This window comes from Chiroxiphia lanceolata, chromosome 4, assembly GCF_009829145.1.
Source record: "Chiroxiphia lanceolata isolate bChiLan1 chromosome 4, bChiLan1.pri, whole genome shotgun sequence".
NCBI classification, from domain to species: domain Eukaryota; kingdom Metazoa; phylum Chordata; class Aves; order Passeriformes; family Pipridae; genus Chiroxiphia; species Chiroxiphia lanceolata.
In genome coordinates, this window is record NC_045640.1 from 29,778,105 (window position 1) to 29,790,652 (window position 12,548).

Consider the following 12,548-nt stretch of genomic DNA (forward strand, 5'->3'; position numbering starts at 1 on the left):
AAAAGCACAATTTTTTAGCACAAATGCATCATTATCATCCCCTTGATACACATACTTTTAAAACAGCTACTGATTCTAAACATTTCTCAAAGTATTAACCTCAAGTTAGTTAATATGATTGTACAAATACAAATGAATATGATGGAAACGGGAGAGAAGGAACTTCAAAGAAACCATTTTTCCAGCTGAAGATAACCGCAACTACTTTTCTTTGTGGAACTCATTAGTGTAACTATGTTTTGTCAATTTGTAGCAGAGATTTCTGTCTTGGTTGGAAATTCTTGATTGATATGAGATACGTTAGCCTAATAGTAAACACAGCATCTTAGATCCTCTGAACAGAAAGAGAGAAGGATGAGGGGTATTCACATCACAGCCTCAAACGCTGAGCTTATTGCAGCTAATTTCTTTATACCCTGTAGAAAATGGTGACAAAGATCTTCAAAAGAACAACTCAAAGCAAGATTTTCAGTTAGATAGACTAAATAATGCTCTTAAGGAGTTCCTCCCTCTATTTCCCTTTTGTATAGAGAGTTAACACAAAAGTTAGCCAACTAGCCTGCCTCAAAATTCAGGAATATGAAAAAGCCCTACTGGTTCCTCTATGGATTTTCACAATAGTAAGTAAGAAAACAGGAAGTTCCATTAACTCACTTGAAATAATATTTTTGTAAATCCTTCTAAAGAAATGGAAGCAAATACATTATAATTACATCATAGCGCCCAAGAAGTAGGCAATGTAAGTGTCCAAATCAACCTTTCTTTGTTAGTCTCTAAATTGTTTTTCAGGCTGTGCAGCGACTTCTCTAGTTAGGATTCTATTAGCAGGGTTGTTATAGACTGCTTCAAAGACATTGCAAAACATGAATCAAATGATTCCTGCTAGAATTAAAGGATACGTAAAGATAAGCCAGTCATATAAACCACATGCTCTTTATGTGAAGACATAGGTGAAAAGTTAGCTAACTAAATCTTAGAAAAGCAGAAATACAAATCTGTCAGTCCATAACAGAGTAATGAACAACTTACAATACAAAGGTCAAACTCAGAAAAACTGTGTATTTAATTTTTTATTACAACTTGATATTTTGCATTGGGTTGCTGAAAAAGCTGATGAATTTGCAAGACCTCCTGATGAACTTGAACTCAGTTTAGAATGATCCTGAAAGAATATTACCTCAAAATAACTTGGAAATCAATAAAATGGATTAAGTTTCACTTTCTTTCAAACTGAAAACACAATGCCCCAAACGATTCATTGTAACTCCACGGATCTTCATTTTAATTGATGTTAAATTCATATCTGAAGTTTGCAAATGTCAGAATATTTATTTAATCTAATTTGCATGGGTACAGAAAGCCCAGTGAAGCAACTAAGTGTCTGCTAACTAAGTAGACATGACCTTCTTTGAGGCATGGGGCTATGTTGCCACGGTGAGCAAGACCACAACGGGTTTACACATCCAGAGCGTGCCAGTGCTGCTACCCAAACTAGACTCTTAGTCCCCTAACTCTGTTTTTATTTCTATTGATTTTACTTGGAAATACAGCACTGTAAAGGCTAATCAAACTAAAATTTACACTTGACTTAAAAACCAGAAGTTCACTGCCACACCACAAAAAGAGGCGATGGCTGGGTGGGGTTTTTTAGTTTGCTTGTTTTGTGGTTGGTTTTTGTTTTTCTTCTTATCAGTCTAGAAAGATAAGAGGCATTTTACATGAAGAAAAAAATAAATTAGGAATTTTCCCCAAGCAAATTGTTCGATTCGTCCTGCCAATATAGTATACACTTGCTCTGCATGTAGCAGATTGAGAATGCTGAAGAAGAATCTGCTGAAATAAAGACACTGCAAAATATTGATCAAAGTGATACTCAGACTTAACAAAATGTGCTGGCTTTGTAGGCAAACACTGCTTTCCGTAAAACAATAATATTATCAGTATGAAATTCAGCTATTCCATTTAGAAGTCTTAACTTTGTGGTTCTCGTTGCTGCTCACCTCAACATGAAAAAATTAATATTTTAACTATGGTTTCTATTTTTAAAATGTACTTAACAAGACAACAATCACCTTCTGTTTTGTGAGGGCACTATCAGTGTGTATACATGAAAGCCTAAGCAATAAATCAAAAATTTAACACATACAAATAAAAAAAGATTAATCTTGAGTTGCAAATTCATCACAACACATGGAACCAATATTATTATAAGATTAATTTATGTTTATACAGTTTTAGCCTTGATATTATCTAATAAATTTCCAAGAGCTTTATAACCTATTTATCTTTTCTGTATCTCCCTTTTGTGTATATTCTGAGATTTTGTTACTGAAGTGTGACATGATCTAAAGCCAGCAAGGTAGTAGCTTTTTTGAAAACACAGTATTTTCTTTGCTTGCAGTCTTTCGCATTATTCCCCCCTGATAGCTTCTCACTTTCCAAATTAGAATCCAAAAATATAAATTACATTTATAGGATTATACAGAAATCCTACCTTTACCCTTTTGAAGTCAAAACTTGGGTATTAGAAGATACCTGGTCAAAGACTGCACTTGCAACCATAATTTCTACCTTAAGGTATTTGCCTTGGACAATTCAGGAATGTGTCACAAACATAAACAGTAGGTCAAACTGGAGATCTTATTTGTCTGGAGATTTTATTTTTAACATGTCTCCACCTGGCAATTTCTGAATATAATGTCCAGTGCACATAATGCTATAATTTTTATTTTGAAAATTTGATGGATAAATAATGCTGTACAAAGGCAGCATTAATCAGACTATTTCTAGAAAGTAATTAACCCCCTCCTTTTTATGTAAGGTCACTAGAATTTTATACCATATTATTAGTACGTCACAATGACTTTAGCCAACTCAAACAAAACAAATCAGTTAAGGAGTAAGACGCTACTTAAGTTTGGATTTAATACACCTGTCTTATCAGGGCACGGGAAAATAATTGAAGTGGATGCATCTCATTTCCTTGCCCTCTTAAACCCTGTATTTCTCTAAGTGTGTTTTTCCCTTTCACTCGTAGCCATAGTTTTACATCGCACACACACTCCCTACTGCAGCCTCTTTTCCCATATACATCTTTCAGCTGAGTAGAGCAGACCCCCACCAGTGTCAATGCCCTGCAGTTAAGGAGGGGAGAGAATGCCCCTCTACAAGCATCCCCCTGCTAGGACCATCAGGGCACCACCAGCCTTGCTCCTCCCTGACACTTTTATGTCAAGGTGCTCATAATTTCTTTGAAAAGGAAAGCTTGGTTTTTAGAGTCAAGACATTTGCCCAATTGACAAGGCAAGCTAGAGTACTGACAAAAGAAAGGGATCATTTATGGAAAGAGCTGGCTGAGCTTCACCTGGTATTCTTGAACTTCAGCCAACTGGACTGACTTAAAATCTTATATTAATGCTATATATTTCATATGACACTAAATTACTCATTCTTGTCTTTCTTTGCTAAAGAATACCCTTTTTGAAAAATAGAAAGGTATTATATACCACTGATTTTAGGCCGTGAAGGTTTTCACTCAGAGAAAGAAAGAATGATGAAAAATACACTGGTTTTGAATTAGTCTGATGATTCTTATTAGCAGATGTGCAAATCAGGTGTAATTTTCATCCTTCTACATTGCACTGTACAGTTCACAAACTTCAAAAAATACCTAAGAATTTTATCTTTCTCTAAATTTTACATTCTATATACCACATTACCATATACCATATCCCTGTCCATGGCAGGGAGTTTGGAGCTAGAGGATCTTTATGGTGCCTTCCAACCCAAACCAGTCTATGATTATATGATTAGAGTCTTATTCTTCATTTTATTGGAGGGATTGCAAGCAGAGAACATTAAAACACAATGACAAAGCTAAAGCACTCCATTCTTTTCTGACATAAGACACAAGGCCTAGACACCAGAAAAATCAGAGTAAGATTACTATTATAAATCATATTTTGAACTAATATTTAGAACAGACTGAAAATAGAACAAATAATGTAAGCATACACTGGTGTACATATCACAGATGAGGAGACATGCTTATATACATGCAGCTATTCACCCTACACATTCATACATGCTTTTGAGAAAGAAGCTTTTCTTCTCATTTTCCTTAAAAGCACTTCAGATCACTTACTCAGTTATTCCAAACATAAAGTACTCAATAACACTGATTTACATGTGCTTTTTGACTCCTGTTAAATATACAAGTAAGATATTTTTGCAGAAGTAAAGTCTTCAGAGGTAACGTTACAGGGATGGGAATATTTCACAACTAGAAGTGAGGTGCAGTTTCTCCCTAACTTTACACAAGATCTTTCAAACTCATGTGCTGTTCACAGATATGGTCTCCTGAACTTAACCCAATTTCTGCCGCAGAAAGTTGCCATCCTTCATGTTCAAAGCTAATTTAATCCAAACAAAAGCATTCCTTTGTAGTAACTTCCTTTCTACAGCTGTTTTTTGCCTAAACACATACTCAACCCCTAGACTATTCAGTATTTTAGTTCATGCGGTTTTGATTCTAGTTTTCCATGTTTCATGTCAGCCGAGTAAACTGTCTAGCAGAGATACTGTTTTCACGAAATTTAGGGATTCACTATTGATGAAATGGAAAATCACTCAAAAACGTTGGGGCAGAACAATCTGTTACACAGCTGTTTTAACTCAGCAGGGATGGCAGCTAGTAGTTTCTCCTGAAGTGGTTGCTCTTGAAACAGAACAGCTCTGTATTAGACAGAGTCAATCAGGATCACTTTCTAGCTAATGTCACATTAGCTAGAGGTGGGAGGAGGAAGGGAGTCCAGTGTTAGGGTCAGGATTAGGGTTAGGGTTAGGATTAGGGTGGGTAGTTATTAATGGAAAATATAGACTTCCCAGATTGCCATTATTGCATTAGTGTTATACTAATTCTTCTGCAATATTAATGCAAATAATTGGTGGCACTAGTTCAAAAGCAAACAGAAGCAAAAACAAATGTATAATTAAACAACCCAAAATGGTACATCTTGTCCAATACAGAAGATAATTACACTTACAGTACAATTTCATAAGGTATAGATGATGTACGAAATACAGCTCTCTGTCTTTGGAGTTATGCTTGATTACCATAGCCAGTCTGACACCCAACCCCCAGCTATCATTCATGATTTAACATCATGTCAGGATTATGACTATGAAAATTTGCCAAAATCAAATTCCATAAAGACATAGAGCTCAGTATAAATGTAATCTCTGCTCACTGGGGGGGGGGGGAAGGAAGTATAGTTAAACATAAAGAAATTAATCATGCTCTTTCCAGCATAAACAATATTCAGTTACTTTCCAGCTTTGTTCTTTATATTTTGTAAAGTAGCATTGTAATTATTCTAAAAGTCACCTTTTATGACTACACTTTCATGATTATGGCTTACAAAGTAAGCAAAAAGGCATATTTTTACCTTTACTGGATGCCATTTGTTTGATATGAGGGTAAAGACTTCTGCTTTGTTGAGAATATTATGACAGTAATCTGAGCACTAATTATCAGACTGGAAAAATACTGTAATTAAATAGAACTGTGATTAAAAAGAATGTCAATGATAGATGACTGATGCTGGATTTTTATATTATTGCAAAACTACCTGAAATCTAATTATTTTGTGCAAAATAAACAAGAAAATACTTCACTGAACTTCTTGTTACTTTTCTATTATACATAAATCAAAAAGTGAAACCAGGAAAAATATAGACTATTTTAATAATCAGAAATTAAATCAGCATCAGTGACATGAAATTTAGCTTTTATTTGCCTGTTGGTATGTGTTTTACAAATACACCAGTAGGTGAATCTGTTTGTGTACTTATATGTCTACTTTACAGGTTGGTGGAAAGGGAGATGTTTTGGTTTAGCTTTGCAGTAAAATCAGGAGAGTTTGCCCTTCAGCAGATACATTCTGGTCTTTGTGATTTCGTTTAAGCAATTTTCAGCCTTTTTTATTTCTTCAGAGTAAATCAAGAGAGAATTGATGCCAATGGTCACTCACAGTATCCTCAACATTTGTTGAAATCAAAAGAATTAAGAGTAACTTCATGTTAAAAAAGTTCATCTGGGCTGCACTTGGAAGAACATTGTCAGCAGGACAAGGGGGATCCTTTCCCTCTCTTCAGTCCTGGTGAGACACATCTGGGTTCAGTGCTGGGTCCAACCTTGGACTCCCCAATACATAAGAGATGTTGACATACTGATGCAAGTCAGTTAAGATGATTAAGGGTCTGGAGCATCTTTCATATGAGGACTGGCTGAGAAAGGTGGAACTGTTTAGCTTGGTGAAGAGAAAACTGGGAAGGCACCTATCTGATGAGTGAGTTAGAAGATAGACCCAGATAATTCTTAGTGGTACGCAGAGACAGGACAAGAGGCATTGGGAACAAACCAAGATGCAAGAAGTCCCATTTAGACCTGAGGAAAAAAACTGTACTGCTAGGGTGACTGAGCAGTGGAATAGGGTGCCCACAGAGGTTATGGAGTCTCCAGCATGCAGATGTTAAGAATCTGACAGGACACAGCCCCGGACAACCTGTTCTAACTCTGCTTGGACTAGACAATTTCAAGTAGAGTCTTGCAGCTTTGGCCATTCTGTGATTCTGTGAGAGTTTTTAACACTTCTTGTAGTATGATTTTTAAAGAGGACACAGATGATATAATAGTGAGAACCAGAGTGGCATCTAGGACACTTTGCTTAAACCATTCTCTCCACCTGTGATGCCCTTGCCTCAATTTTTTCACAATTTGCCAGTCTTAAGGTTTGAAAGAGACAAAGAATAAGTAGATGGACAGAAAAAACTATTGTCATTATCATAGATTATCATAGATTATTTGCTTGGATAAAACTTTAGAGGTCTCTAAACCAACCTTCTGTTGAAGGAGGGGCAGCTGTGAGATCAGACCAAGCTCTTTGGGGCTTGATTCTGTCAGGTTATGGAAACATTGAAGAACAGAGAATGCACTTCTGTGGGCAGCCTGCTCACATCCTTGACTGTCCTTATGAGAAAAGAACTATTCCCTGAAGAGATTATTTAGTACATTTCAAACCTGGAAGCAAGGAATTGTTTCCAAATGGAAAGCAAACTTTCTGTTTTACACTGCACTGAAGATGGTGCAAAGGAAATGGGGGAAGATGAAGAAATGTAAAACCTAGTTTTTGTTCCAGTTTACCAATGAAAACAGAGAATGCAGGAAATGCCTAGTATGTATATGAAGTCTATTACTGACACTTTGCCCCACAATACTTGAAGATAGTGTAATAGTAGTACTGAGCAGCCTTCTGAAATTAATGGAACTCTCTCCATGATTGCAATGAACTCTGAATCAGGCCTAAGACAGACATGAGAATTAAAACTCACAAACCACTGCACACTCTAATTTATAGGTGAGAAATAGAAGTGCTTGTCCTAAATGGTGTTATGTTACCCTAGTAAATGAAGAGTTTTAAGAATACAGGTTGCACTGTCAACTCGGTCTTTTTATAGAAGATATCTGTTCGTTAATATGATTGTGACTTCAATAAATGATAAACCAGCCTGTTAAAAAAACTCAACACAATGCCCTTGATAATCATACCTTAATCAGTTTGCAAATTATTCATGTGTGGGAGTGTATGTGGGCATAATGGTGGTAAAGATTCTCCACTGAGTGTTTCAAGTCCAGTTAACACATTACAGAAAATTTCCTATATTAATTTTTCTTTTGTTTGTACAAAGCTAGGAGGCAGTATGGAAGAAATGTGCTGTTCTACAAAAATCATTAAAAAATGCTCATATAAGAAGAGCAGGTTTAGCTGGTTACTTAACCTCATAATTCTTGACATGAGATTTAAGTTGAAGAGTTTCAAGTTATTGTTCATCTGTGGGCCTTTCTTTGGTAAAAATATAAATATTTAGCTTCTTCTGCCTTTTACTGTAGTTTTATATTACTCTTTTGAGTTCTGTGGGTTTATTTATATTTCTGTGTATTTACAAGTAACAGAAACACACACACATGCATGTATGCACACTGATTTGTGCCATGAAGAGTCTTTGTTCACTGATGATAGTTTTAAATTTGGCATTTTCTGAATGCAGAAACAAGTATGACAAGTCTATCTGGAGAGAATAATTAAAAAAAAAGAGTTGCAAAAACTTAGATTTTTGTTGGTGCAAAGTGATCACTTAACTGTAACTTTGGTTTTTTGCAGGTGAGGTTATGCTGATTTTACAGACATTGTAGGGTCTGGGGGCTTCTCACATGGTTTTCTTCAGGACACCTATACGAAGAACATGTGGAGTGTGCATATTTGTAACTCGGTGAGGGTCTGAAAAAGAGGCATATTGTCAAAAAAGAGAAGCCAATTGCTGTCCACTGCTCCTCATTTCACCCATGTATCCTTCTTTAGCTTTGCCAATCTGTGCAGCTGATGAAATGCCAGAGATATTTTTTTATGTCACAAATTTGTAAGCGAACATGATAGCATGAGAAAACTCCTTGCTACTCTTTTATAATCAGTGAAAGGAGTTTAAGGCCTTGTTTTCTTGGAAAAGAACACATTCTTTCCCATGTGAAAACTGGATTGTCCCAGTGACAATTTCTTATTAAATTACTTCTGCACAGTGAGATATAAACTAAGGTTACTTTTGTATCACCATTCACAGCACACTGATATTTATGAGAACTGTTATTGGTGACTGAGGAAGTGGTGGTAAAACTCTTGATATTGAATGGGAATAAAATTTGTATTTGTGAATAAGACCAAAGTTAAAGTTCAGGTTTGGGTTAATACTCAATAAGCTTGAATTTTCAGAACTTGTCTCAGTAAAAGTGTTTCAACAAAAGGGTTACAAAATTAGATGTTCATATCAGACTTCTTAGTTTAACTCCATGTAAGCTTAGTCATGGGCAAAACAAAGCCCCCAAACCGGGATGGGATCAAACACATTTGGAGTGGAAATATTGATCAAGGACATTATTATTCCTTTTCAGCCACATTAAGAAAGAGTCTACATAGCTCAAAAAAATCTTCATAAAGCATGCTCTCTCTTTCATTTTGAATTCTTAGAAAGTAGTAATAAATGGCAATTAGAGGTTTTGAAAAATTATAGAATCAAAGGAGGCTGGATCACCCTTTATATGGCACACACCATACTCTACAACTAAGATATTTCCTGCAAGAAATAACCAAGGTGCTGCAGTCATGTAAGCTTCTCTGAAATTCTGCACCAATTACTGCACCATTTCTGAAGGGATGACTTCTGAAGAGCTGATAATGGCCTGAATTTGGTAAAAGCTACCAACACCTCCTTGTTTACCTCTGATACCCCTTAATAGCATCTGTCTTGTGTGTATTGTTGTCTGAAATTCATAAAAGCTAAGTGTCTGACCATGTGGTAAGTGGTTGACTGGAATTTTGTAGAAGTCTGTGGTTCAGACGAGGAATTCAGCTTTTCCTTATAACATATTCAGCTATTTCATGTATGCCTTTGAAATATGTTTATGCACCCGGGAATTATTCTAGCTATTAAATGTTACTTAATGGGATTGATATGTGCCCAGTATACAGCATTGAGGGCTTGCTCAGACACACACACTGTCCTGTAAACTAGCCTTTAGGGTTGATTCTCCATTCACATCAAAGGACAGAATCCACTTAGCATACAACCAGAAGACAAAGTTAGTCTGAAAGCCTCATTATTCTGTAACTACCTTTTTGAGTCCTTGAATCCATTCTCCCCTCAAAGTGTGCTGCTTAGATTTTTCTGTCATTCGCCTTAAATACTAATTTTTTTTAGCATTTCTATCCTAAATCCTTAGAAGTAGACCCAAAGTTTCACCACGTAATTGCTACTTAAGCCATTATCCATTGACATTTAAATGAATACATTTTGTATGCTCATTTTTAACATTCACTGCTTTTTCAACAGTAAGTTCAGCTTGCTAAGTCTACTGACTATTTTAATCTGAAACCATCAACAGTAATTAACACTAAATTTAAATATTACACAATATTGAATATTATACATTTAGATACAGTATTAATGAGCTAAAAATAGAAAGTCATAGAATCATAAAGAACACAACTGGAAGTGATCTTGAAATGCCATGTCATCCGTCTCTCTCTCAATGACAAGTCCGTCATATTTAATGGATGATTCTCCAGCTCCTTTTACAAACCTCCAAAACTGCCCCAAGCAAAAAGATCGTATTCCAGTATTACCTTCCTTAGTACTAAAAACCTATTCACAGTCTTTCTCTAGCCTGAACTCATTAATTCTTATTTTTATTAATTTTTGTTTGCATGACAGACTTTTCTTGTCCTTGGAAATGGTATTATGTTCCTCCCATCCCTGTATTCACGTTCATTCCTTCCCCTCCACAATGCAATGGCAGGGACTGGTTTCTTCCACCTCTGGCCATTCTCACATCAATTCTTGAGTCTCTCTGGAACTTTCCTCCTGAAGAGCAACTTGCAAAACCCTCTGCTTTCAGTACAGGTGAAGCTAATGTAAAAGATGCATCCCTAGGAATGGAAAAGCACAGTATTCTCAGGAAATTTTTCTTTTGTGCCAGCAAATAAATATCAGTGGAAGCCATTTCACCTCCCAGCATTTGTGAGGCCAAAACCACTGGAAGTTGACTGGGATCTGCAGGTAGTAAGCAGCTGTCAGGTAGCAAGGCAGCAACAAGCAGTTGAGATGAATCATTGCCAGGAACAGTTCAGATACAGCCAAACTTTTCTTGTAGATAAGTTCTACAGGCTCCATTCTTAGTGGTTTTCAAGACCCAACTGGATAAAGCCCTGGTCTGACTTCAGGTCTGGCCCTGCTTCAGCAGAGTCCTCCTGAGGTCTCTTCCAACCAATTGCTAAGGTTGTCCTTAAGTTTTCCATTGTTGGATGGAAACTAATTATTATTTACAAAAGTCATTGGTAAAACTAGATTGGGTAAAAAGTACTGCTACTACTGCTAAATGCACCTAAGCATTTTGCTTAATGATTTATCTCTTTACTGTATTCCACTTAGTGTTTGTACTGCTGCTGGATAGGTATTGCTGCTTTTGCATATAGCCTTCCACAGACAGGGTATACTTGCCAGTCATACCCCGGAGCCATGCCCACCATCAAATGAATTACACTTCCTTGTATGATAACTAATCTTCTTTGGAAGGTATAACAAACACCTTCAAAACTGAACAGCATATTTCTTTTAAAAGCACCCACAATTTATTCCAAGTAAAGTGAAAATTCATCACCAATAGCATTCCATGTGGATATCAGCTCACAATTTTCTTTCACATCATAACTCAGCCATAACTCACCGGTATTGTGTGATCTATACAAGGACTGTCTGAGAATTTTCACTTTCTCTATCAGCAATAGCAAAAATATATTAATCCAAATTGTATGCACAGGTATTAGATGGGAAACTCAGATTTTCTTACTATAAAATCTGAAAATATCTCTCATGGATGTACCAAAGTGAGGAAAAAATATTAAAGGAAACAAAACACGTAAGAAATACTGATGTGACAGATTATTGCGTATCATACTTGAGTTCTTAACACATTTATCTAAAAAACACAGGCTGTGTTTACACTGTCAATCAAGACAGCAATAAGGAGTACCTAAGCAGTAAATGACAGCCTGAGCTGAAACCTGAGCCACTATCCCTAGGGAGAAGCTCACTAGAGATGCCCTAGCTGGACTTGAGTTCAAATGAGACTTGGTTGTGGCCATAGCTTTTTCCTTTTCCTTTATGTCTCTGAAAGTTCCAGCCAGGCTGCAGCAGATAATGGCATTGGCACTCAGCTCTGACAGCCTGGACCGGGAGGAAGGAAAAGCACTGAGCCCTGCTCTGGTCCCAACTGGGATGTGAGCTCCTGTTCCCAGCTCAGCCTTCAGCAGCTCTACATGCCTGGACACTTCTCCTCTGTTTTGGGGAGCTGATGATTGACAGCTTCCTTTCACAGCTGCTGCCTCCCAGAACAGAAGTGGGGAAGCGACTATCTCTCAGAAAGGACATGTAGCTCAAACTGGGTTCGGTCAGTCAGTGTCAGTGCATCTGTCCACAAAGGTCCCAGTAGCCTACAATTAGGAGCTGGGCAATTTGAATGGGAGGTGAGGTTGGTTACAAGTTCTAGTATTGACTAACACCTAACATATTTACATTGTAAATATGCCCACAGCATTGCAGGAGTTACATATACCTATATATATATACACACACACACACACACAAATATTACTTATATAGGTACATAAAAGAAGGAAAGTGGATTCAGAAGTCAACATTATTTCCAAGTGGGGCTTTACCAAACAGGATGTTTGAGTTCAAGAGTTATCTCAAAGAGGATATAGAATAAAAAAGACAAATATATCTGGGCCAGGATTAAATCACATATTTTAACTAATGTTCAGCATACTTGTATTCCATTCCAAACTCTTCTTCAAAGCAGTTATTGGGGTGAACATGATTTCATTCTTAGAAACAACTTGAAAATATTTTAATGATTTAATTGCAATACGGTTTTA

General features: G+C 36.6%; 1 protein-coding gene across 3 annotated transcripts in view; it reads right to left on the reverse strand.

The window, feature by feature from the left end:
- The window catches only part of DLC1 (DLC1 Rho GTPase activating protein), a 260,438-nt gene that overhangs the window by 174,534 nt on the left and 73,356 nt on the right, over positions 1 to 12,548 (reverse strand). The window lies entirely within an intron of this gene.